This window comes from Neofelis nebulosa, chromosome 13 (genome assembly GCF_028018385.1).
Source record: "Neofelis nebulosa isolate mNeoNeb1 chromosome 13, mNeoNeb1.pri, whole genome shotgun sequence".
Taxonomy (NCBI): Eukaryota; Metazoa; Chordata; class Mammalia; order Carnivora; family Felidae; genus Neofelis; species Neofelis nebulosa.
In genome coordinates, this window is record NC_080794.1 from 71,410,151 (window position 1) to 71,438,056 (window position 27,906).

A 27,906-nucleotide genomic window follows, 5' to 3' on the forward strand; every position below is an offset into this window, starting at 1 on the left:
TCACAGTTCACGAGTTCGAGACCCAGGGTCGAGCTCTGTGCTGACAGCTCAGAGCCTGAAGCCTGCTTTGGATTCTGTGCCCCCCCCTCTGTTCCTCCCCTGTGTGCGCTCTCTCTCTCTCTCTCTCTCTCTCTCTCTCTCTCTGTCAAAAATAAATAAAACATAAAAAATTCTCCTACAAAAAAATGCATTTAATACACCTAACCTACCAAATACCGTTGCTTACCATAGCTTACCTTAACATGCTGAGAAAACTTACATTAGCCTACAGTTGAGGGAACTCATCTAACACATGCCTATATTATAATAAAAGGTTGAATACCTCATAAAATTGATTGAATACTGCATTCAAAGTAAAAGACAGAATGGTGGTATGAGTACGGAATCGTTGTAAGTGTATCGGTTGTTAACACTTATGATTACAAGACTGACTGGTCACTGTCACTGCCCAGCATCTCAAACAAGTATTGTACCACATATCAATGGCCCAGGAGAAGGTACAAATTCAAAGTCTTAAGTGTGGTTTCTACTAAATTCATACCACTAACCCGGGAAAATATCCAAATTCAAAATTAAAACTATGATTTCTACTGCATGTGTATCACTTGAGCACCATTGTAAAGCTAAAAAAAATCTTAAGTTGGAGATCACCTGTATCTGTCTTTTTAGAAGTCTCAAAGCCTACACTCGTACAATTAACAAGATAAGCTATTTCCTGATGTAATGTATAGGCTCTCACATATTATGTAAATGACAGACTATTTCTTTTTTTGTGGAACAACCCTTTGAGAATAGAACTTTGGATATAATAAAATAACCAAATATATATTAGAGAAGAACTCTTCTCTCCGGTGAATTTCTTCTTTCAGTATGGATTAATTTGGCTGTGCTTACTTCCCTGAAAAATTTCCTAGCCCTCAACCATATATTAAAGCTACCCATGCTAAATTGACTCCCATGATGTATTACACCTGAATGTAAAAAAAAAAAAAAAAAGTCATTCTTCCAACGATATACTTTATGCCACAGGTACTACAGCTTTCCCCAGCTTGTTCATTGGTTCAAGTCCATTAATAAAACAATGATCAAATAAAAAGGCCTCAGGCATAAACACAAGAGCAAAAGTCTCGATGATGGTTTGCACTCATTTCTAATATATTTTTCCAGCATGTTATGAGCTTTTTACCTTAAGCAAAAAGAAGTTGATGATTTTAAAATAGAGTTTTCTTTCTAAATCCTTTTCTTTCTGCTTAAAAACTGCTGACTTTTACCACAGGCTCTCATACAACTGCTTGCCAACACATGTCTCTAAATTTAAAAGCTACTTCAATAATGCCTGGTTAATTGTATGGGCACTTGGTGGCAAGCAGAAGGCACAAATCATTAATTGCACAAAATGTAGCATCTGAATGCCTACTATTCTTTAAAAATCTCATTTTAAATTGTAAATAGAACTTATTTAATTCCAATCTTCTAAAAAATTACTTTATACTAATAGTGTCCTAGCTATTCAAACTATAATTATGAGCCTTCTGGTCTTACAGATGCAGATTCAAATCCCATCACTATCATTTTTAAGGGTGAAAGTTTGTATGTTACTTAAATTATTTAAGCTTCAATGCCCTTACCTTTAAAATGGACTGAAGGGGCGCCTGGGTGGCGCAGTCGGTTAAGCGTCCGACTTCAGCCAGGTCACGATCTCGCGGTCCATGAGTTCGAGCCCTGCGTCAGGCTCTGGGCTGATGGCTCGGAGCCTGGAGCCTGTTTCCGATTCTGTGTCTCCCTCTCTCTCTGACCCTCCCCCGTTCATGCTCTGTCTTTCTCTGTCCCAAAAATAAATAAAAAACGTTGAAAAAAAAAAATATTAAAAAAAAAAAAATAAAAAAATAAAATGGACTGAAAATAGTACCTACCTCATAGGGTGTGGTGAAATTTTGGGGACATAGCTTGAGGTGCTGTACAGATTAATCTAATAAAAAACTTCACAAATGCTTGTGGAGCACTTAAGAACAGGATTGGTATGAGCCATGTTCTTGTGACACATGGCATGAATGTCTTCATGTCTCCATGTGACACATGGCATGAATGTCACTTCAGTTTTGTCAATCTAGACCTTTGGTTCTAGAAGTGATCCAAATCAAAGACAGCAGGAATCTGTATAATATGATATGATCACTTTACTGCCTAAGCCCTTCCCCAGATCACCCTCACATGTAAGCAGCCTGCATACATTCCTGGAATCCCTTCTCATATCTTCAGGCAACAGGACACTGTGTTTGCTTTCTACTCTGCCTTCCTTCATCCCTATTACTGGGTCTTCCCTGGTCTCCTCTCCTTTCTGTGTATGGTCCAATCAATTAAAGCCTATGTCCAACAACTTTAGACATTTTCCTAAATCCAAAACAATATGGCTTTAAAATTTTTTAACGTTTATTTTTGAGAGACAGAAACAAAGCATGAGTGGGAGAAGGGCAGAGAGAGAGGGAGACACAGAATCCCAAGCAGACTCCAGGCTCTGAGCTTTCAGCACAGAGCCTGATGCAGGGCTTGAACCCAGGAACCGTGAGACCATGACCTGAGCCGAAGTCAGCACTTAACCAACTGGGACACCCATTTACCCCTAAAATAATATGGCTTTAAAATCCCTGATCTCACCAAAACTAAAACTGCTAGACTCCCAAATGACACTTGGGAGCCACTGTATCACAAGCTTAGTCTATTTTCCACCTAGGATTACAAATGCTTTCTCTGCTTCTGGAGCAATCTTTCCACCATTTTCAGAATCAACGTACAGAACTGGTTTACATGGTCCAGAGAGGAAAATGTGGATCTGGTATACAAGAGCTAGAACTATATTAAATCAGCTGCTGCTTTTGTTAGGTTACTATGGATGGATGGGTTGGATTCAGCCTTCTATTTGTTTGTACGTCTTTGTTTTATGAAATGTTTCTTCCTTTCTCACTGGCTGAGTAGAGGTGGGAGCCCCAGCTGCATTATTCTAAAGGAAGTACTAACACCATTTGTTACTTAAAGAGCTTTTCTAACACATGCCTCCATTTTCCCAGGAATGTTATTCTAGTGAAATAATATAAAAAGAAATTAATAGAGATGCCCAGGTGCTATATTAAAATGTCAACTCTGACCTTTGAAGAGCAGAACAGCCAGGTGGTCATGATTAATGATTAATGGGTGAAAAAACATATTTATAAATTACAACCTGTAGGATGTAGAGAAGGTGTGTGTTACTGGACAGGGTGTGGAAAGCAGTCAGTCCCCGTCTTCCACCCTCTTGTCTATTTCTTAATTATGCCAGTTTAGAGGCCATCGTTTGGTCATTTATTCTTAAGTTTCTGCCATATTCATTTAATTTATTTATCAATTTCGTATGTTTTTCTTAAATGTCTTAGCCTCCAGGTTTCGGAAAGAGAAAACCTAGGCATGGATCCAGAAAACTTCAGCACATACTTCTGTTCACCTGAAAATATGTCAATATCTCTTCCCATCCAATTCCTAGAACAGGTTCAAGGGGACGGTGCAGATAGTTGTGGACATGCCAAGTGCCTCTCCTCCAACACTGTACTATGGACAGGTGACATCGTAGTTTGAGGCATGTGTTTATGAGATACAAAAATGAAGTTGAAATAACCTAAGTGACCAATTACTGGTTTTTAAATATTGCAACACTAGCAGATTCCAGTATTTGAGGGAGAAGACTCCAGATTCAATTTCATTAACCACTTATCTTCACGTCTACCACACACATAATGATTTACACACACACAAAAACACACACAAGGCTGGTTTAAATGATTACATAAATACATGCTGACAAGGATCTAGAGAAACATCATACATTGATGGATGAAATACAAATTAGTACAATTTTTAGGTGGAGAAATTTGGTGATATTATATGCTTAATCCTTATAGCCTTTGATCTAGCAATTTCTTTTCAGGTACTTATCTTACAGTTATACTACAACGTGTTAAATGTTAGAAACAATGTAGATGCCCATATTAGTGACTAAGGTAAATAAACTATGGCACATTCATATCTTGGAATGCAATACAGCTGTGAAAAATGAAAAAGCTCTGTCTATGCTGATATGGAATGATATATTGTTAACAATAACAAAAAATCTCAATGCAAATCTATGTGTATTTTAGGAAAAAATAAAGAACATGCGTGTACCTACATGTACATACATAAAAGGATACACAAAAATTGATAATAGTGTTTATCTCTGGGGAGAAACACTGGATTGCTGGGGTGCAAGAGTGGAAAGGAGAGTTTTTACTTTATGTCATTTGATATCTTTTGAATCTTGAACCATGAAAATGTATTACCTATTCAAAAAATTTAATTATCATTAAATATTTTAAGTAAATTTAATATAAACTTGTCATTCTTTACATTCCTCACTAGAAAGATGCTTATTTCAGCAGGACCCCCAAAGATGCCTCAGGTGTAACAGAATCCCAATGAGGCCAGGAAAAGAAGAAAAGACTGAGGGAAGGAGCACTCAGGGCATTCACCTGGTATGTTCTTAGTGGGACTCATCCTCACCACATTTTGAAATCATCGAAAGTTACTCTTAAGTCATTTTGGTAAGAACTCTCAGCAGAAAGCATCATGAAGAGGAGCTCAGATACGACAGTTGTTCTGGGTTCCTCACATCCTGCATTCCTGCGCCAGAGATGGGCTTAGCTTACATTTGCCTGTTTCCATCATTAATGAATACAATAAGTAGTTTGTGGGGTTTGAGGCCTTGGGCCTTTGTGGAAATGAGAAAGCTGAAGGCCCAATCTGTTTACCTTTGACAGTTTGATGTGAATTTGGAGATATGTCCTTCCATACTTTCTTTTCCCTTAGGGAAATTTTATTCATACCCAAAGCATCCTGGGCTCAGGATATCTCAGACGATCTGATGGGAACAAATGCAAACTTCCAGGGCTTTGGTACCAAGCAAAGGTCAGTAATAAGTCTGAGAGTCAAAAGCAAAACAAAAGAACACAAACAACCTGCATCGAAAACCAAGCAGATCTTACTGTCTCCTCTTTAATCATAAAAACTCATTTCTAAGAAGAGGTAATTAGAATAATGCTAATTTCCAAACCACTTTAAATGATACTTTAAAAAATAAAGAAGACAGTTCTTCATTTGAATTGGCCTCAATAAGCTTTAATTATGCAACGTGAGCAAGTGAGCTAATTAGAAAGTATATCCTTGTGTAGGTACATTCCCATCAATGTGCTTTCCTAAGTAGTTTTCATTTAAGAAGAGACCATTTTTTAAAATTCTACATAGGAACTTTATCTTTGTGGATAAGGAGTGAACAAAAAGAAGTGTTAAGCAGGATAAAAAAGTGAAAGTAAATGTTGTATGGAGGCTTTAAAAAATACAAATTAAATGCTTGTGTCAATTGAGTCAATTGGCCCTACTCTGAGCTCCCAAACAGTTGAAAGATGATCTCCAGCCTGACTCCAATGGGAGATGTTTACAAGCTCTTCAATTTCCATTTAGCAGGAAGGAATTGATTTATTATTAAAGCCTTAAAAGTTGCAAAGGGCTCATACCAGACCATATTAAATTTTGGATGAATACGTATAGGATTACAAGTTCTCTCTTTTACTGTGTCTAAGTTTAAAGTCAGAGCATGTTTTGAAAGAAAAACTTTATAATCTACACCGTTGTTGTCATTTCTAACATTTGTGGTGATTTTATTGTTACATTATCACAAACTCCTCACCTTAGAGATACATCTGGTTTTATTTTCAATCTAAAATACCCAACATTCTGGAGGGGAAAGTGTGACCCATGGTGATATTCAAATCAGCTAACAAATTACAAAATATAAAAATAATACTTGCTTCCATTTACTGAAGTATATGTTCCTCTCTGTACCTTGGACTTTACACAGATTTACTGAGTCATTTCAACTGACCTATGAATATATTTATTTTATTTGTAACAATATCTTTACTTCTGCTGCTCCCCAAACTCCCAAGCCTCTAGGCCATTTTTTCAAGCCAACTGTATCCAAAACACTGAAAAATTTCCAGTGGGGAAGATCCCAGGAAAATCCTAGGAATATCAGAACTTGCACTTTTCCTCCTCAATCACACACACAAATCAACTTACATCACTATTCTTCTGAATCAGCAATACAGCATATATCTGACCAGAGAGTTCTTTCAGTCCTAGAGAAGTGGGATGAGGGTCACAGTGATGACTTTTTCTGGGTACTCCACAGTAATCTGTTGGACCAGGTTACTACACTCTGCCCTGGACGCCGGCCTCATACACACAGCTGGCGCCTCTTTGCACAGTACCAAACACTTTCTAGATTATAAAACATATTTCTTGAAATGGCCCTATGCTACTTGCTAACCACATTGACTGCCATTGCTATCACCTTTTCCTTTGATTTTTAATCAACTTTTTACTGAGACAATAGTAGATTCATATGCATTGTGTAAGAAAAAAAACACAGATAAATCTTCTGTGCCCTTCACTCAATGTTATGGGTTGAATTTTGTCCCCCAAAAGATACGCTGAAGTCCTAGTAACCAATTCCTGTGAATATGACCTTATTGGGAAAGTCATATTGGGGCATCTGGGTGGCTCAATCGATTGAACGTCTAGCTCTTGGTTTTGGTTCAGGTCATGATCTCATGGTTCTTGAGTTCGAGCCTCGCATCAGGCTCTGTGCTGATGGTTCAGAGCCTGCTTGAGATTCTTTCTCTCCCTCTCTCTGCTCCTCTCCCACTCATGTTGTCTCTGTCTCTCTCAAAATAAATGAACTTAAAAAAAAAAACCAGAAAACAAAAAAACAAGATGAGGTCATTGCAGTGGGCCCTAATCCAACATGACTGGTGTCTTCAGAAGAAAAGAGACACAGAAATAGAGACCCACAGAGGGAAGTCAATTATTTAAAAGATGAGTCAGAGATTGAAATGATGCTGCCATAAACCAAGGTGTGTCTGGAGCTACTGGAAGTTACAAAGAGCAAGGAAGTATCCTTCCACAAAATCTCTGAGGGAAGTATGATCCTGCCACCATGATTTGAGACTTCTAGTCTCCAGAACTGTGAGAGAACAAATTTCTGTTCTTTTAAGCCACTGAGTTGATGGTACTCTGTTCCCACAGTGCTAGGAAACTATTAAACCCATACTCCTTCTATTAGTAACCTTTTGCAAAACTATAGGATAATATCATAACCACTCTGTTGATCTTGACACAATCTACTTTTCCTATTTATACTTGTCGCAGTTTAATTTGTATGCATTCATGTGTTCAGTTTACACAATTTTATTATATGTATAGGTTTATGTGCCCATCATCAAGTTAAGATAATGAACTGTTGCATAACCTCAAGCATCTCTCATGTGGCCTGTTTAGAATCACACCAACCTCCTAGAATTGTGGGGGATTATACAGGATTCCATCTTTAACCATTTGGAAGCCCATAATTTGTTCTCTAGCTCTAAAATTTTGTTATTTCAAAAATGTCATATAAATGCAATTATATAGCTCATAAGCTTTTAAAATTGCTATTTGCTGTTTGTTTTTCACTCAACTTAAATCCCTGGTGATTCATCCAAGTTGTTTTATGTCTCTATCTGCAAAAACCTTGCTGAAATTTTGATAGGAATTGTATTAAACTCATATAATAGTTTGAGGACAAGTAGCACCATTATTGTGCTGAGTTTCCAGTTCAGGAACATTCTATATCTCTGTTTATTTATGTGTCCTTGATTTTTCCCATCAACATTTTGTAACTTTTACCATACAGATTATGTACATATTTAAAGAATATCTAAATACTTGATTTTCTTTGAAGCCATTGTCAAAATATAAGCCCAGTTTTACATCAAAAAGATTCTGACACATGTCTCCAATGAGTTCTTAGATAATAAGGAATGCTTTTGAAGTTTTATCAGTGCGTTATAATGCACTTAAGCTTATTTTGATGACCAATTTGCCATCAAGCAATACACATACCTTTTGTACATTATAAGATAAGGTGAACATGTATACCAAATTAAGTTTGTTGTTATTTATTGTTGAAATTCTGGATCGTGAAAAAAATACAATCAAACTATAACACTTCAGACCCTCATTGCTAGTGAGAGTCTTGAACACAGAGCAAACGGAGGAAAAAAAGAAACCAGTGACATTTAAGAAGGCTTTTTGCCACCCCCACCCCTAACAAAAGCCTGGGTATAAGGATTCCTATATCTACTCTTTCATCACCCAAAAACATTTTGATATATAGGAAAGAATTCAAAATCCTTATTAACTCATTTGGTCTCAGTTTCTGTGCATGCTGCAATATAAATCAAAATAAGAACATGATAGAAAGTAAGAGGAAGAAAGTTTAGACTGAGCTGGAAAAACTGACCAGGCTGAAAGGCTAACTCTTCTGTGTAGTTAGCATTCCCCAACAGTGTGCAAAAGGTTGGCAACCTCAGAAAAGTTTCAGACAAGTTTTGATATTTATAAACAGCTAATTCAGGGGCGCCTGGGTGGCTCAGTCAGTTAAGCGGCCGGCTTTGCCTCAGGTCATGATCTTGTAGTCCGTGAGTTCAAGCCCCGTGTCGGGCTCTGTGCTGACAGCTCAGAGCCTGTTTCGGATTCTGTGTCTCCCTCTCTCTGACCTTCCCCCATTCATGCTCTGTCTCTCTCTGTCTCAAAAATAAATAAACGTTAAAAAAAATTTAAAAAAACAAACAGCTAATTCAGTAGTGACATCATAGTGTTCTCATCCAGGTGGGCAGAGTACTATGGCTCTGAATAATTGCTCTCTTTGCATCAGTATGCAAAGCTATGATTAAAGATGAAGGAAAAAGTTACTTCTACCGAATAGGGCTATGACGAGGTCAGGGTGGAGGTGTCAGGGATCCAGGAACATACTTTGTTTTCAACAGGATACCAGGAATAGGGCAAAGAAAATCTAGATAGAAGGAAAAAAGCAAAGACTGAATCAATGGTGGCAAGCTCGGTTTAAAAGATTGTGTCCTGGGGTGCCTGGGTGGCTCACTTACTTGGTTAAGTTTCCAGCTTTGGCTAGGGTCATGATCTCAGGGCTCCTGGGTTTGAGCCCCAGTTCGGTCTCTATGCTGACAGCTCAGAGCCTGCAGCCGGCTTCAGATTCTGTGTCTCCCTCTCTCTCTGCCCTGCCCACTCACACTCTGTCTCTCTCTAGATCTCAAAAATAAATAACATTTAAAAAATTGAAAAAAAAGGTTGCCTCTTGATGGGTACTTGGGGGTTCAGACCACAAAATAGGTACAATTAATGAGAGATCTATAGCAGGCAGGTAACCCTAAGTCCTGGAGGGCTAAGACTGCTGATGATCTCCATGGCCTGGTCAGGACTGACTCAGGGATTAAATAAAACAGAGCTTGAAGGTAGAAAGCCTCTGTATTTTAGCTGTTTATCTTGACCAAATGTTTTGGGGCAGTGGGATCATAACCACAGTATCTCTCACACCCAGCTCCCCATTAATAAAAGTTCAATGAACTTCAGGCATGTTTATCCTGTGATTCAATCCTCCCAGGAATCCTAAGCAGTAAGCACTCTTATTAATTCTATTTCAAAATGAGGCCCCAGAGGCAAAGGGAAGTTATGGAATGTGTCCATGGTCAGAGAGATAAAAAGCAAAGACTGACTCTGGAGCCTAAGTAATTAACCACTAGGTTATACTGCATTCTTTTTTTTTTTATTTTCTGGACCACATGAGTAAAACCTAAGCCACTGGTCCTAATGCAGAGATACCACTGAAACTATCCACTACATCAAATTTGATTTTTTTTTTTTTTGCCCCTGGCTTTTATAGTAGCAGATACTGTTTTCCTTTGAATACTAGAGCATTTCAGAAATATCCTATGAAGATGTAGCAGTTCATACTATGGTGGAATTCAGTCAGGATCTCAGGAAAAAAGCAAAATCTCTTTCAAATCAACACACATATAAGAGTTTATTTTTTAATTTATCTCACAGGAGCAAAAATACCTATGAATGAGGGCAATGTGTGTAGCAGTGGAAGTTATCAACCATTCTTTTAAAATATTTTGAGATAATTATAAATTCAGAAGCAACTGTAAGTAATGATACAGAGATTCCACGTGACCTTTTGCCAGTTTTCCCCAGTGGTTCAACCATTTTCAAAACTTACATTTTGTAAAAAAAATGTTATTAAATGTATCATGCCATTGTAAAATATGGCAGCAACCAGTGGGCAATTGGGAAGACCATAATAGTTTTATGATATGGCAATGAGCTATAATTATATTTCCTCTAATGCATTAGTCCTAGATTCAGATACTTTTATTTAATCTAACTCTGTGTTGTTTGTGAATTATATTTCAAACAAATGAGTGTGTGATAAATTATTAGCAACCTCTAGCTAATAAATCCAGCACACTCTTCACAAAAAGCTAATTTATTTAAGGATATGTATGTTTGACAAACAACTCTTGGTTGCATGATTTATCAACTTACTGAAATGGCATTACAAAAGCCAGCTAGTAGTCCTATTTTGCGTTTGGATCTTCCATTCAAGGCTGAGAGAAGGATGGCAGAAAGTATAATTCTATTTCAAGAGATAAATATTAAAAGGAAAAATTTGTATGAAGTACATGTTAAGTACATGTTAGAAACGAGTATATGTTAAGAGAATGTAGCTCAAAAAAATGGAAAAATTATTTTAAAAACGATAAAATACACAAACCATTTAAATCAGAAATCATAGAAATTATATATGGTCACTGAAGAGAGAAAAAGTATCATTAATACTAAGTATCATTAATACTATATAAACCTATTATGAAGTTGTAAACCTCATAATTACTAGTTACTAATAATAAATTAATTAATAGTTACCAGGGTTGTTACCAAAAAAAGAAAAAGACGAATTGTTGCAGCCACTCATAAACAATTAAATGTATAGGCCTAGGTCTTGAAGAGTGATTTATTTACTTATTTTAATAACTATAAGTGATTTTAATGTAGAGCCAAATTTGAGAAACACTGATAGCTGATTACGTTCTTTGAGAATTTCAATGTATTCATTCATTCTGCAGCATTAACATGTAATTGTGGTAATACTAATTTATAGCAATTGATATATAGATCAATATTGCCATATCTATATCTATATATCATGTATCTATATCTATATGTATCACACACACACACACACACATATATATATATATATATACACACATATATACACATACTATAGCATAATTCATTGTCCTATGGGTTCTATTTCCAGCGTCTATTTAATCCAGTTAAAGTGATTTAATTTTCATGCCTCCATTTCTTTATTTGTAAAATGAATGGTTAATCTAAATGACTTCTAAAATCCCTCTGGCTCTAAAACCCTAATCTAAGATTAGTGCTTAATCTTCAGGGAAGATGGCAGAAAACTATCATTTTTACCTGGGGGATTTTGCTCAGTGCCAGTTATCCATACCCCAAGAGATTTTGACATACTATATCTCCGTCTTCACCACCAATAACACACACTTAACAACAGGCAGAGAAAATAAGATTCTCGGAGTCAGAAATGATCTTTCATTTCATATCATTGGCTGCATAAGAAATTATCCTCAAACTTAATGGCTTAAAGCAACAACCATATCATAGTATCTCATGAATTTGTGAAGTGTTAAAATAGATGGTTCTTCTATACTCTATGAAGCACTGAGGTCATTCAATGATATTCTGTGAGCTACTGGACTGGTCTGGGGTCCAAATGGTTCTACTTAAATGGCTGGTGCCTTAGCTCTTTGTGAGGCAGGGCTCAACTGGGAACTTCTAACTCTTGGGGTTTAGGCTTAGTATGGCTAAGGGCTTCTTATAGTCTTAAGGCTTCTCCAGGTCATCTAACAGGACATCAGACTTCTTACATGGTGGCTGAGGACGCCAAGATAATATATATTAAGGGACAAGAAGAATAAAGTTTCTTAATACTTGGACCCATAAACTGACATAGTGTCAATTCCATTGTGTTCTATCAGTCAAAGCAGTCAGAGTCCACCCAAACTGGAGGGAAGGAGACATAAAATCCAACATCAAAATGGAAGAAATTCAAAGAAATTACATCAACCCTGAATCAGCGACACAGTCTATCAATCCATTCATCCAACATAGGGAGGTATTTAATTGTACTGCATTCAGAGTTTTAATCCTAGCTCTACTACTCTCTGGTTCAGTGATTTGAGGCACGTTAATCTCTGAACCGAGACTGAGAGTCTGGATCTGTAAAATGAGGTTAGTGATAATACTGCATACATCATAGGATAATTGTGAGAATTAAATAAGAGAATTTGTGAAGTGGAAAGTGCATAGTGTCTGGCACATAGATGATAGCCGTAATGTGATTATTAGGTTTAAGAAATTCTGCTCAATATTTCAGGATGCTACAAAGATGTTTCAGATGAGGGGTCTATGAGCAAAATTTTTACATTCAATGAAGATGAGTGCTCTAGAGTTGAGAGGAAGAAAAAACTGCTTTCTGACTTGGGTGCTCAGAGAAAGCTTCATGAAGCAAAATCCTGAAGGCTGGCGAGGGTTTGGCAAAGGGTGATGGAGGAGATGAACACATCTGTACCCTCCTTTTGAAAGAGAAACACATTGATTCCCACAATAATAAAGGGAAATGCTTAAGACTGGTTCACAAATTTATTTCTTCCTCTATTAATAAAAAACAAATAAAACTTTTCTATGTGCCACTTGTAGCCGTATGAGTGACTCCCAGTTTCACTCACCTCCCTCATCCACATCCCTGGAACAGTCATTCCCCTTCTTAAAAGAGTCTGTTCAACAACCTATCCTTTGTAAAGATTTCTCTGATTCTCTCAGGCCGAATGAGTTCCTTCATCCCAGGGTCCCACAGCACTTTCTGTGATTTTTCAGTCACAGATATGTGTCCATATCCCATAATATTGTAATTATTTGTCTAGGTACAGGATTTATGTGTATCTCTCTACTCTTCACCACCCCATGAATGCTTTGAGTGCACAAAGGAAGCACTAAGCACCTGCACCTGGTTTGGTAATAAGACTTTACCAAAAGGGAGCCATGGAGATGAACATGTCCTATGTCCTTGCTGTTCAAGTACTGTCCTTAGACAAGAAGCCTCAGCTTCACCTGGGTACTTGTTACAAATGCAGAGTCTGAGGACCCACCCAACATCTATTGAGTCAGAGTCTGCATTTCAGTAAGATCCACAGGATAACCCTGTGTACATTCATATTTGAAAAGCATTGCCCAGGCATAAGCTGCAGAGTGGATGCTGTTCATTAAAATGTACCCCATGTTTCCTGACAGAAAATAAATGAAGACATTTTTCAAACCTTTCTCCCAATTTTTGAAGTTAAATAATTAATTTAGTATAGTTTGGTTAAAATTCAGAGGGGTTTTTTTTTTTTGACATTTACACATATTTTTTTTTTCACTCATGGACAAATCTATGATTTGTCCCCTTGTTCTGGGGGTGACACTAACATTATTCTCAATACTTGTGAAATTTCACACATTACTCAGAGAATGGAAAAGGAAGAGAAAATTCTACTTTAAGAAAGCATACCTTCTTTTTCGCATTTCATCTTATTTCCTTGAAACTTCTCTCCTGATTGGTTGTTCACATCCCCTGCATTACTTGGAGAAAGTGATGGCGGATGGAGTGGAGAACGGATTGATCAGGAGAAATGGATCTCTGTGGGGAAAAACATCAGCATTTTCTTAAAATGTAAAGTAAGAAAAAATATGTCCTGTAATCTGAATCTGGTCTCCAGCAAAAGGTGTGGCAGAAGCAATAAATGAGAGTCAGAGACCCCTCCATCTGGGAGTCAGACAGTATTGCCCATGGATTGGGATTCAAAAGAGTGTCCTGGATTGGAGCAATAATCTGCCACCTTGGAAATGCTCCCCTGTGTCCTCCCTGGTGGCCTTTAGGAAGACAAGTCTTATTCAAAACCCATCATGAACGACAATAATGCGATTTCCTTTCATTTATTGAGAAAATTACTACGTAGCAGACATTATCCTAAATGTTTTACCTACATTACCTCATTTCACCTTCACAACAACTGTGAAAGGTTGGAATAATTATCCCCATTTTATAGAGAAGGAGAATGAGATTCACATTCACAAAGTGATTTTTTTCCAGGTTTTGTGAAAGAAATATAGTTTTTGATCATCAAAGTTTATTACTTTGATTCCTATGTCTAAAATAAATTGATGAAACTAATGTTCTAGAAGACGTGGTAATGGGCACCAGAAAAACCTTAATAGGGGTGTTGTCAAGAGACACATCAGGAACTACAATGTCCAGTGGATGTGGACTGATCTATAACAAAGTCAGTTAGGTGTTAACACCAATTTCTGATGGACCACAAGATATCAATCTCCACAAGTGTTTGAATTTGTAACCAATGGCCTCCATAGTGCTTAGTGGGAAACAGACCAATCAGAAAGCTTCATGGATAAACATCCCAGGATCTCACAAGCCTGTGCCAGCAGATTCTCCTACTGATGGTCCAAGTGAAAATCAGATCCTTTTGCTGAGAGCAACCCCTCAAGCAATAGATTGTGTGTACTGAGTAAGTAGGTCCACAAACCCCCATTAGATCACCACTATGGAAGCTGAGCTCTTGCTTTTATTTTGGCTTCCAGGTGAAGATGATCAGGGAATATGTGGAATGTGACAAACTCTTGTCAGTCACTCCAGGGGTGGGAGGTAGGGAGAGAAGAGGCTTTGACTCCCACTCAGAGAACCCTGTATACCTCTGAACAGATACCATTGAAATGGCCAATACATCAGGATCCTAGTTCAAAATGGATGCCATTTTATCACTATTACACATCCCAATTATAGCGTCATTTTTATCACTACAAGATAATGTGTCATCTTTCATGACACTCTGACATGACAGTCATATTGTAATTTCCTCGCCTTTGCAAATTTCTTCCTTTTCTTCTCTCTGGTTAACAGCTTTTGCTTTGTTTGCTTGTTTTATAAGTGCTACTATGTGAATTTTCATGTATGGGGTCAAAGGATTTTTGTTGGTGTGACCTAAAGCATTATGCACAACATAGCTACATCACACACCCCTAGGTGTGAATGTCTGTCCTCAACCTCATTCCGTGTTGGGATTTTGCTGTGAAGGAGAGAAACAAGATAAAAAGTAACTTGAGAAATCAACAAGTTAATTTTTGTTCTGAGAGTGAACAAGTAGTGAAATCTACTTTACAAGGAAAATCAGAAGGGGCTGGAAAGGGCAAATGGGGGGAGCAGCGTAGCAGGGTACAGGCTCTCCCATCAGACAGGAGTAAGCCTGCATCCTGAGTCCATCATTTGCCGGCTTTGTGACCTGGAGCAAACCAGTCTTCAAGTCTCAATTTCTTATTTGTCAGTGGGGCATACCTTACCTAACTTGAAGGGACTTTGCAGAGAGTAAAGAGAAAAAGAAGGAAATGGACTGTAGTGTCTGTGTCTAGGCACTCAAAATCATAAACTGAATTTGTAAAAGTGTTAATTCCCCTTCTCAGGTGGGGTTCTCTGGAAGCAGACTCTGGAATAAAGGTTTTCTTGAAGGAGGTTTATGGAGGAGTACATTTAGGGTCAACACATATAGGGAAGTGAGCTTATGAGAGCAAGTAAGTTCAACACACGGAACAGTAAGTTCCATGTTCTAGTCCCATGGAAATCTTTGGAGCTTCTAAGGTAGTTCATCAGAGTTGTCTAAGTTGAGGCAAGGGAACTAACTCAATCTGTTATCCATCATCCCAACATCCAGTAATAACTGGAGTCCTTGGGGACAGTTGTAACTTTGGGCAGGGCAGTTCCCTTCAGCAGTGTACAATTCTGGAAAGAAACACAAAAGTCAACCACAGCAGTTAACACTCCTGGCAAGTGGAGGAATCAATGTCTCTGTTCTGAAGCAGGAGTCTGTACAGAGTACTGTATTATCCACTACAGACCTCCAAGTGCCAAAGACAAAATTCTGGTTCCAGACCTTTGGAAGAAACCACTCATGTCTAAATCCAATGAGACAGCAATAGCAGTGTTTGCCTTTGCTCTTCTGAACAAAACCTCGGGACTAGCCTCTACCGTATATCCCATCATGATGCAGAATATCAGCTTTGTACATGCTAAAGTGAAAGCACTGGGTGCATAGGAATTGGATCATTTTGTCATTAATAGATGCACAGTACCTACCACAGGCCTGCACATAATAGGGGTTCGATAATTATTGAATAAGTGAATGAATGGGTATACATAATGGGCTGAATGTACCCTAAAGACAGATGCAGAAGAAGCCTGTACAAAGGAATCCCAGAGGTCTTTTCACCAAATACCAGATAGGTTCTTAGAAGTTGCTCAAGTTGCTTCAGAGTTTATTACATATGCTTTAAACAAACAAACAAAAAAGGCACTAAAAGGGTTATAATATTGAATAATGAAGAATCTCAGGGAAAATGTAATTTTAGAATTCAGTTCGTTTATATCCCATAATGAGTGTAGCAGCAAACATGCTTTTTACAATAGTCTTTAAAGCTCTACAGGGTTGGAGGGGAAAAAATTGTCAGAAATCCGTTTCCCCAGATGGCAGCTACCAATTTTCTAGCAATCCTAAAGGAGATACAGAGTTAGCTTCATAATATCTGTTATTAAACAATGTCAGCCTAATATTACTAAGAATACATATACAAGGCACAGGGGACAGGTTGTTATCCAATGTATTTCATGGATACATTGGCCTGGCTAATGCTTTTCTCATTAGACCATAGGGTGAGATGACACCTACCTAGAGCTCGAGAGCAAATAAATATTTTATGTAGCTGAAAATTACATGTAACCTTTGCAGTGAAAAACCATTTTTCACATTTCAAATTTAACACGATTTACATGATGAAAAACACATTTATGAGAGCCAGCTAGCACTTTCATGCCTTTGATTTTGGGTAATTATTTTTACGCTGAAAGATTTTTACTGTCTTCCTATATTACTTTTGTCCATAAGCATGCCAAGTTATTCTTTTCTTTTCTCTCTCTGATTAAAAAACATAAATAGAAATTTCTCTGAAAACTATTTTCAGAGGCAACCGATCGCCCAAAGTTGATCAGGAAAGGGAGTGTTCTGTTCTTGCAGCCTGGGTAGCATACTCCAATCTGACAGAACCTGGCTCAGTGACAGGCAGGCAGAATCACATGGCTGTCTGAGTTCTATTTAAATCACCTTCCAGTGTGTTCACTGGGAACTTTCACCAAGACCACTGCTACAGTTCCAACTGGGCTCCCTGCTTCCCCTCTTGGCCCTCTTTAACCCACTCGCTAAAGAGTTATACTTAATAATTAAGTATAAATCAGATGTTGTCACTTCTCTGCTTTAACCATTTCAGCGGCTTCCCTTGACTCTTAAAATGAAACCAAAAGCTCATGCCATGTCCTAGTGGTACTCATGATCTGGCTCTAACTCCTCAACCAGGATTACTTTATGAGAGTTTTGAAAGCTAGTTAAATTGGTATTTCCTACATGGTCATGGTCTAAGAGATTTGTCCTAGAACATTACTAGCAGGTCCCCAAGCATCCCGCCTCCCATTTCCAAAGAGCCAATCCTCTCTCTGCTCATATGTTCCTACTCTATATTTCAATAAACTTGTTTGTTTGTTTGTTTGTTTCTAAACTTGCCTTTGGTGCTGAAACAGAAATAGAGACTATGGAACTTAGATCTCAGACTTTGGGGAAAAGTATAATTTTTCCCCTGATGATCCTTGCATTTGGTCCTTTTCTAGCTTTTAATTTAGCATCAAAGATTGATGGCCTATGCCAACATTCTAAACCAGCCTAGCCCATTAGAGGCACATAATAGGAAACAGAAGAAAAAACCTTTATGTTCTTAAGCAATGAGTTTGGTATATAGAGAACAGTTCATTTGCATTTTTTTTTTTTTACTCTTAGGTTGTTCATCTGTAAGTGTCTACTTCACTGCTGAGGCCCAGATATGTTTTGATGTTTGGTGAGTAAGTAGGACCCGTAAACATTTTACCTCCCAAGTCCTGTGATAACTAACAGAGCAACAAATTTAGAAACCCTCCATGGCTACCATGGTTACATTAGGAACTGAGAGATAAGAAAATTTATGTTAACTGTTTGAGTTCCACAGAGATTCAGGAAGGAGAAGACCCTGGCCAAAACCAGTAGGAGTGGCCACCCTAGAAGCTGTACAAAAAAGAAAAATGCAATGAGCAAAGATGAAGCCAATGACAAGAACCTCTCACACCCCTGTGGAAGCCTGCTCCCTTCCTTATTTATTTATTCAATAAATATTCAAGAATATGGTCAGGTTTAGTGATTGATTTAGCTACAGCACACAAGGCACTCTAGTTCTGTTATGTAGATATATTTATAATTATTAATGGTATATGTTATCAGTTATTAATATATGAGAACTTGAATTCTTCTCCTTCTTATACTTGTGAGAACAAGTCATGTGCCAATCAACCAAAATTTTCAGTGCTAGCATGAGGAGAGAAACTTCTCCATTTTTATCAGATTTATTGAATGGCACCATTATAGCTATATCTCACACTGACATGCAATCTATAATAATGTGAAGGAATTAAATTTATAGTTGGGTGATTAGTCCCAGCTATGAAATAAGAAGTGACAGAGATTGTGATTTCAGTAGTTTTGCAAATACATGTTGGAGGAACCTATCACCTAAAGGGAGCTATTTCTCAAATGTGTCTCCTCTGTGGTTTCAGAAGAATAAAAATTTTGAAGTTAAAAAAAACCCTATAACTTCTCAAAAATACATATGCAGTGTCATCAAAATGAGCAAGATGCAGGGCTGAGCAAGGAAGTGGGGAAAAGTTCTTACACACTTTGCCTGCAGAAGTGAGAAATAGATAACGCTTTTATTTAGAGAAGAGAAATCCCAAACTCATCATCCTTATAGTTAAGTTAGTGGTTATTATAGTCTGACTTCGAGATATTTCGTTTTCAGTGAATGGTGAAAGCCACTCAGCAAAAGCTCAGAAGCTAGAGAGCTTTAGAACCATAGCCTTCAGCTCTGGGATTCATGCCAACTCCCTCTCCCTGCAGAATGTAATCCTTTCTTGGATTCACAATAGTGTGCCTACTAAAAAGGGTACCTGGGGAAGTTCCGAAGTACTTTTGGAAAAAAAAAACACCAAAGAAATTATCAGGGCCCATTGATCCTATCCACTACAGCTACAGCACTCTTAGAACTAGGCTTCTGATTACAGTACTATTTTGCCTTCCTCGATATTTATTAAATTTGAAGACTCAGGCAACCTATTTAAACTGTTCTCATTTTCCATGTCTATCAGATTGGTTTGATACATTCTCAGTAGACTACTTTTGAATTACATGAGTAAATAAGATAAAACACTCAAGGCAGTGCCACCTGTCTTAAAGAGAAATTTTAGTGGTAAACATCACACTAACATCGCCCCCACCACCATCATCATCACCATCATTACCATTATTACCATTGTAACGATCAATTGTCAAAAATAAATTCTGGGGGCGCCTGGGTGGCACAGTCGGTTAAGCGTCCGACTTCAGCCAGGTCACGATCTCACGGTCCGTGAGTTCGAGCCCCGCGTCAGGCTCTGGGCTGATGGCTCGGAGCCTGGAGCCTGTTTCTGATTCTGTGTCTCCCTCTCTCTCTGCCCCTCCCCCGTTCATGCTCTGTCTCTCTCTGTCCCAAAAATAAAAAATAAAAAATAATAAAAAAAAAATTCTGAGCCATTCAGTATTGATTTCATGGTGGAGGAAGTCTTGTGGCCTTGGGAAAGTAACACTAACTCTATTTCTTGAATATTTCCTATGTTATATGCTTCATGTTCTGAGTAAATAAAATGACTTCTACCACTTGGATCACATATGTTTGGACCAGGGCTTCATCATGAGCTGAGAGCACCCATACATTGGCAAGCTATGAAAATGGAAAACCACCTCTGAGATGACATGTATGAAGTTCTTCCCAACAGGAGTGCTCCAAATTAGATGGTAGCAGGCACACCAATCAAAACCTCCCTTTTTTGGGGCACCTGGGTGGCTAAGTCAGTTAAGCTTCTGACTTCGACTCAGGTTATGATCTCATGGTTCATGAGTTCAAGCACTGCACCGGGCCTTGTGCTGACAGCTGAGCCTGGAGCCTGCTTCAGATTCTGTATCTACCTGTCACTCTGCCCCTCCCCTGCTTGTGCTCTCTCTCAAAAAAAAAAAAAAAAAAAAATTTAAAAAATTAAAACAAATAAATAACCTCCCATTTTAGAATGTAAATACAGCAAAGTTAGTAATGAGCAGCATGGTCATTAAGCTTGAGTATAACACAAATGAACCTTTGAGATTGCTATGGTTCTACCCGAGGACCTGGAAATCCCAGTCTTAGTCCTGATAGTCAATGTTTTAGAAGGAAATCACCTGCTGCCCTATGGGGTGTGTGTGTGTGTGTGTGTGTGTGTGTGTGTGTGTGTGTGTGTCTACATTTGTCTATCTATCTATCTATCTATCTATCTATCTATCTATCTATCTAGAATACCTCCCATTGGTGAGGCACAATTATATATGTCTCTTCATTTAAAAGCCTAAGTGGTATTATATGTCACTCACATGTGTATGTCCCTTACTTCCTGTCTTGGCACACAACTTCAGCATCTCCTAACTTGTGTATTTCAATGAGAAGACTTGATTTTTTGTCTCTCTCCTTATATTTTCATTTTTCTATACACTTCCCTATTCTTCCATTACTGTGGCTCTCTAGAACCAATCTTAATGAAGAATATCATTACAGTGAGAAGAATTAGTTCAAAAATGATTACTTTTTATAGAATGTTTGGAAAATTTTTCTCTTCTAATCTTTGTAATTCTTTTGGGATTGTCAATCATATGATCCCTATTTTTCTAGCTTCTGGGGTAAGCAACTGACTAAGCCTATCCAATGAGTGCCACATGCCCCTTATATGCTATATAGTGATTGGTCTGTGGTTGGGCAGTACTCATTTTCTAGGGCTGCCATAACAAAATACAACAGACTAAGTGGCTTAAACAACAGAAAATTATTGTCTCACAGTTTTGTAGGCTGGAAGTCCAAAACCAAGATGTTAGAAGGTTTTGTTTCTTCTAAGGTCTCTTGGCTTGCAGATGGCCATTTTTTGACTATGTCCTTACACAGGACATAGTCCTCTTTCCTCTGTGCATGTACATCTCTGGTATCTCCTTGTATATTCAAATTTACTCTTCTTATAAGAACACCATTCAGATATGATTAGCCCCCTGTGATGGTTAATTATATGTGTCAATTTGGCTGGGTCACAGTGCCCATATATTTGGTCAAATATTACCCTGAAGTTTTCTGTGAGGATATTTTTGAATGAGATTTACATTTAAATCTATAACTTCAAGTAAAGTAGATTGACCCTCTCTCATGTGGGTGGGCCTCAACCAATCAGTTGAAAGCCCACACAGAACAAAAGGCTGACTTTGCCCAAGCAAGAGGGAATTCAGCCAGCAGACTGCCTTCACACTTCATCTGTAACCCTGGCTCATCCTGGTTTGCCAGCATTCTGCCTTTGAACCTAAACTGCTACTCTTTCCTGAGCCTCAAGCCTGCCAGTCTTCCCCACTAGATTTTCTGCTTCCAAGCATTCATAATCACATGAGCCAACTCCTTAAGATAAGTCTTTCTGCATACACACACACACACACACACACACACACACACACACACACACACAATCTTATTGGTTCCATTTCTCTAGAGAACCCTAACACAGGCCCACGCATATGACCTCATTTAACCTTAATTACCTCTTTAACAAACTATTATTCTGAGGTACTGAGGGTTAGGGCTTCAACATATGAATTTTGAAGGGAAACAATTCAGTCCATAAAACAAAGGCCAATCATAATCTTTTGTTGGCACTGATATGGATACTAAGGGAGAAATATTTGCATTCTTACACTGGACTGATGAGTTTTAAGGATCTTGTAAGCCCAGGTTGACTTGATGCCATCTTGCTGCCTGATAGACAGCATACTGAGCATACTGAGCATACTGAGAAGGAAATCAGCTCAAAGGAAATCAAGCCAAGATACACATAGAGAAATCCCTGTACAACATCATACGAAAAATGGAATCTAGCTACATCTGAGGTCAAATATTGGACTTTCAAATATGAAAGCTACAGCTATAAATGATCTTTCTTTGATGCTCCTAAATCTAATCAATCATATATAAAAAGCATTTCAATTATACCACTAAAACACTCCTTATATTATCTCTATTTCATCTCAGGTTAGCTCCTCTTGGTCTAGTCTTTCATTACTCCTTGAATAGATAATTGTAACAGCCACTTGTCTCTAGTCCCTCTCTGTCCCCAAGACCTATCTTCCATACCCAGCTTCTGATAACATGTCCCATTCTCATTTGGGAAACTGTCCCTTCCCCTACTCTTCCGATTTATGTGCCTCAATGGTAGAAACTCCATTTCAGCAACCTGGGTGCTGTATAATCTATACCTAGTCATTTAAAGTCTCATGTTACCATGGCAAAAGTAATTGACACAGGAATGAGCATGTGACCCAATCAAACCAATCAGAGATGATAATGTTTAATTCTAGGACTTTTTCAGCACTATTAAGGGAGTAGGTACACATTTCAGTCTGCAAATAAACCAGAGAAAATGTAGCCCAGGAACGACTAGCAGCCAAATGTGACCAAGAGGAAAATCCTAACAATAGAGTTAACACAAAAATGATGTTAATAGTGCTGACACTGAGCAACCCTGAGAGAAACCAGATCCTGAAGATGTCTTTTAAGCCCTTGTGACTAGTTATGCTTGTCCCTACTGCCAAAGAGTGTGATTCATAGGTCTGTGAAGGAGCCCTAAAGCTTAAGTTTTAAAGTGCTCAGAAAATGTCTATAAAGACCTTATATAAAGTGTCTTTTGAAAAACCATGACATAGACTCTTTTCCTCTTACTTCACTCATGACTCAAATTTCTGACTAACTCAGCTCTTCAGCCCACCCTAAAGACTGAGCCACCCCATCTGGTTCCTTGAGCCTAGTGAATCTGACTCTGTGGCCTTTTGAGATGGAATTTCTTCATCCTTCATATTACCTTTATTTTCTGAATCCATGCTAGATGATTTCTATATTATTTCTTAAATGTATCCATTGAAGATGGATTCTTCAAGAAATATATGACATGCATACAAATTTGAATCTCTCTTTATTCAGTAGTTTTATTTTAACACTAAAATTTATTATGACAATACATTTAAATAAAGTTGGTGCTGATGATCTGGGTTCTTTCCTTGGTGATTCTAATAGCAAAGCATATATTCATACTCAGAAATGCTCTCTTTGAATTGGTCTACAGATTACCCTGTATTTACAAGTTTGTCTTGTATATTTCACAATAGCCTTTGACCAAAGGTATGCAACCTGACACAACATTCTTAATTTCAGAAAGATGGGTAAAGTGTAAATGTCACTAAAAGAAAAAAAAAGCAAATGTCACTAAGAAATAAAGGGAAATGCAGCTAAAAGGTGTGTATTGGAATAGCAGGTATAGGCTTGACGTTTGAAACTGAGAAGAGAGAGATCATGTTACAGATGCAACATTCTCTAAACCTAGTGAGAGCTCTCACATAATGGACAAAGTGAGGGAAGTAGAAAGAGAGTGAAGTGAGTGAGAGGCAGGGCTACTTGGGAGCAAAATCTGTATCTCACAGGTCTTTGGGGCTCCTAACATTAAGAATCCTAGGTTCAAAATTCTGAGTTTACTCACCTCCTTTTCAAAGTTTTATTCCTTTACCTCTCACACCAAATTCCAAAATAAATTTGGAATGAAGAAGTAACTTGCAGCCAGGGCAGTGTCTCCCTTCCATAATTAATCATATTCTTAACAATATTTTCTTTGATGAATCCTTTTATTTCTATGACTCATCTTTTTCCCCAAGACCAATCCCCCAAAACTGCAAAAAGGTGGTTTTATCACACTGTATGCAAGACATTTATTCAGCCTGTGGTGAGTGAAGGTTTCTAGCCTGAGCCAACCCCATCCTTAGGCTTTGATGCTCCATACACCACTCAGCGGTGAAAAATATTTCAAACCATAATAAATTCAGATCAAGAAGAAATCAAACTGTGGAAATTGAAATGATGCACACAATGGTAAAGGGTTGAATTTTATTGGAACATCTATTCCTTCTGAATTCCCTGAGTGTATACACTGACAAGTACATATTTTTTTCCTATCCACATGAAGGGTTGTGTACACATCAATATTGGTCCTAGTATGTAGTACAAAATACATTTTTGTTGTATGTTGAATGAATGAAATGAATGCTTGAATGAATGAAATGAGAGTAACTGGGAGGTCAAATCTACATGTGGAACAATCTCTAAAGTGTCTTCATTATCTGTGTTTGATTATTATATCATATTGCCTTTCATCAAAGTTGGCTCATTTATGGGGCACCTGAGTGACTCAGTCGGTTAGGCGTCCAACTTCAGTTCAGGTCATGATCTCCCAGTTAAAAAGTCCAAGCCCCGCATCAGACTCTGTGCCAACAGCTCAGAGCCTGGAGCCTGCTTCAGATTCTGTGTCTTTCTCTCTCTACCTCTCCCCCCTCACTGTCTGTCTGTCTGTTGATCTGTCTCTCTCTCTCAAAAATAAATAAACATTATTTTTTTTAAGTTGGCTCATTTGTGGAGTCAAGTTTAGAATGGGACGGAAGCATAATTGTCTTGGTTCAGACATCCCCCGCCACCACCCCCAGGAAGCAGGCAGGAAGACAGGATTTGCAAGTGATTTATTAAGGGGTGTTCCCAGGAGAAAGGGAGGAGAGTGACAGACACAGGGAAAGAGAGGGAAGAAGCCAAGCAGGATACAATTTCAGGTATCATACTCCTCTTCAGCCTGATGCAGCAGGGGCTCTGCAGCACAATTACATCACAGAGTTTGTCTCATCTCAAGGCAAGGGGACGGGGCTTACATACTCCCTCCCGAGTGCCCCCACAAGTCTCCAACTGGAATAAAACTCCAGGCATCTTTGACTTCTGGTTTGATCAAAGTAGTGCCAGAAGCCCAATGGTAGGTCTCTATAAACAGTTAGCAGGTTCAAACCCTTAGGAGAAGCTCACAGAAATCAGGACTTACCCACAGAACTAGTGGAGGAAATCTTGGGGACATAAACAATATTTTCTATAATATTTAAAACAAAAAGAAAAGATGAAAGCACCTACTCTATTATCAAACAGAATGGAGCTTAAATCTTACCTGAACACTTAATTGCCTGCATCACATTAGGCAAGTTACTACATCTCCTTGATCTTTAGTTTCGTCATATGTAAAATGCATATGCTAGTAACACCTACCCCATGTTTATGAGAGTAAATTAGAAAATATATATGAAGCAATGTAAAACTGTGCCTTCTATGATAATCACTCAATAAATGTTAATTATCATCAACATCCTCCTCCTCATTTTCACCATTGCTAGTGACAGAACATTGTTTGGTAAATCTCAATACTTTGGCATTTCCCTAATGCTTAAATTCCGGGCTGTCTTGGTTTTTTGTTATTGTTGGTTTTTTTTGTTTGTTTGTTTGGTTTGGTTTTCTTTCTCCCTGGCCTAGAATATGTCATTCTCCACCTCAGTTTTTCAATCTTAGGAAATATTTGAGCTCTCCTCCTCATCATCCTTCTCTTGCACATCTGTCTAATCCTCATGTCTGTGTCAATGCCGGTGTTACTCTTGACCTTGATTTTGGAGCCAGCCAATTTATTCTTTAGCCAATTGGCCAGTCCAGAGAGGGATGCAGATCCAAAACTAATGGATATACTTAGTAATCCATATTCTGATATTAATGGAATTATTGCCAGCAACTTGGAAGACCTGCCAGAAAGAAAAAGTAACAGACTTCTGGCAAGGACAAAGCTGAGATGAGCAAGCTTTCTTAAAATGCAGCAGGAGAGAGACTGCAACACAAAAATATTGAGGCTCAGCACTGCTGAGGGTCTTGGAAAGTCTCACAACATTGATGGCATCATTTCAAGTGCCTTAGCTCGTAAATTAATTTCTGAGGCAAATAAGGAAGGATAAGAAGAGCAGTGTGTTTTCCAGGGAACATTTTTCTGGGAACTTCCAGTACTTAGCAAACTGGAAGCTGACACAGCTTCAACTTTTAAGGCTTCCGCGCAACTTGTCAGGTTTGTCAATGGTTCCACCTGCTCAGAGCAGGACAACAACCAAACTTTTTGTTGTTGTGAATGTTAAGTATGTTCCCATATAACACCTTAAATGATTCCTTGGATTTTCTGGTCCTTGGCACTAATCACGGAAGGGTCTGACATTTAATTATGAATACTATGCCCTTAATTATGGAAGTACCTGATAAATACAATAGATTCTCAGAAGTTGGTCCCAGCACTCAAGACAAGAACTCTAGCAAGGTACCAGAGTGGTTTAGCAAGGAAAACATTGCCCTTCAACATTTGTTACTGGTTTTGCCAAGATGCCTAATGACACAATAATTTGAAGATAATAGAAATGAAAACCAAATTACTCACATTCTTAGATTATGTTTCACATTAGAAAATATAATTTAGTTTGTTCTATTTTTCTCCCATTCAATTGATCTATAACAAAATCATCAGTTAACTTAAGATGCCAGTTTAACACGGACTAGAGATTCTTTGTTGAGAGATGCTTCTTGGAGGCACACCAATTGGATATGTATTGGATTTTATGTGACATGTTATTGTTATTTCTTTGCTCATCTAAGATTCCAAGTTGGCAAAGGAGATGTCAGGAAATAATCACCGTTGCACCAAATTATCTTAAGTCCTGAAAGTGAGAGCACTAGAGAGAGCTTGACGCCAATCGAAGGCACATACAAGCACATATGGCCCCAATCTGTAAACATGGTAGAACACTAAATGAATAATGTATTGGAACATAGAGTATTCAACATTCTGTGGATTACTTGTGGCTGTATGAAAAGGCAGGTTGGAAGGCATCCATCGTTTCATAAAATTCATCTCTGCCTCTCACTTCACAAGACAAGGAAACATAGCTTCATGACGGTAACTACTATAACCTAGCCTCTTGCTCCCTCTCTGACTAGCTGCAAAGAGGAAAAAGATTTGAAGATTTAAATTCATGATACTGGTGTTTTGTTGTTCTTGTGTAAAAATATAGGAAACAAAATTAAAGGAAAAAAATTATCACGCCAGATATTTTCCAAGACCCAATGAATCAAGGAACCAAAATGTCTTAGTGTTTTACAACTATTATACCTCCCATACTGTGCTTAGTGTGGAGGGATGAGAATATCTGTTTTCAAAGTTAAGAATCTGGTGGAGAAAGCAAGATTATCATATATGCAAAATAGACTGAAAGAACACAAGACATGCTGAAATTGTCAGAAAATATCTTGGGTGGAGGGAGATAGATGATAAAATGCTCATAAATCAGATTAGTAAACTCTCTTCTTTGAAGCAAGGTCAAACAAAAGATAATTATATTCCTGATGAGAAAAAAATGATTAAGCTGGCCCCTAGGTACAGTAGAGGCAACCCCAACTTCCAACTTCCAATTTCTAAACTTAATTTTCATTCTAAAGGGTCCTCTGGAAAATGAGGGATACATAAAACAATTGCTATACAGTAGCGATGCTCCTGTTCTGCTCTTTGTGTAGGTATATCAGTAATGAGGTCCCCAGGACCAATGTTTTCCCCAATCTCTCCACCTATTCAATATTACCCTCATCCATCAGGGCACAGCTGAAAAACTGCTTTCTCCATGAAATCTTCTCAAATGGTTCAATCATTGGTTCATT

General features: G+C 38.1%; 1 long non-coding RNA gene across 1 annotated transcript in view; it reads right to left on the minus strand.

Moving 5' to 3' along the window:
- Nucleotides 1-27,906, minus strand: part of LOC131493348 (uncharacterized) — a 111,635-nt gene that overhangs the window by 16,201 nt on the left and 67,528 nt on the right. The window contains exon 5 of the long non-coding RNA XR_009252580.1: nt 13,604-13,732. This is a non-coding gene — a long non-coding RNA (uncharacterized LOC131493348). The remainder of the gene's footprint in view (nt 1-13,603; nt 13,733-27,906) is intronic.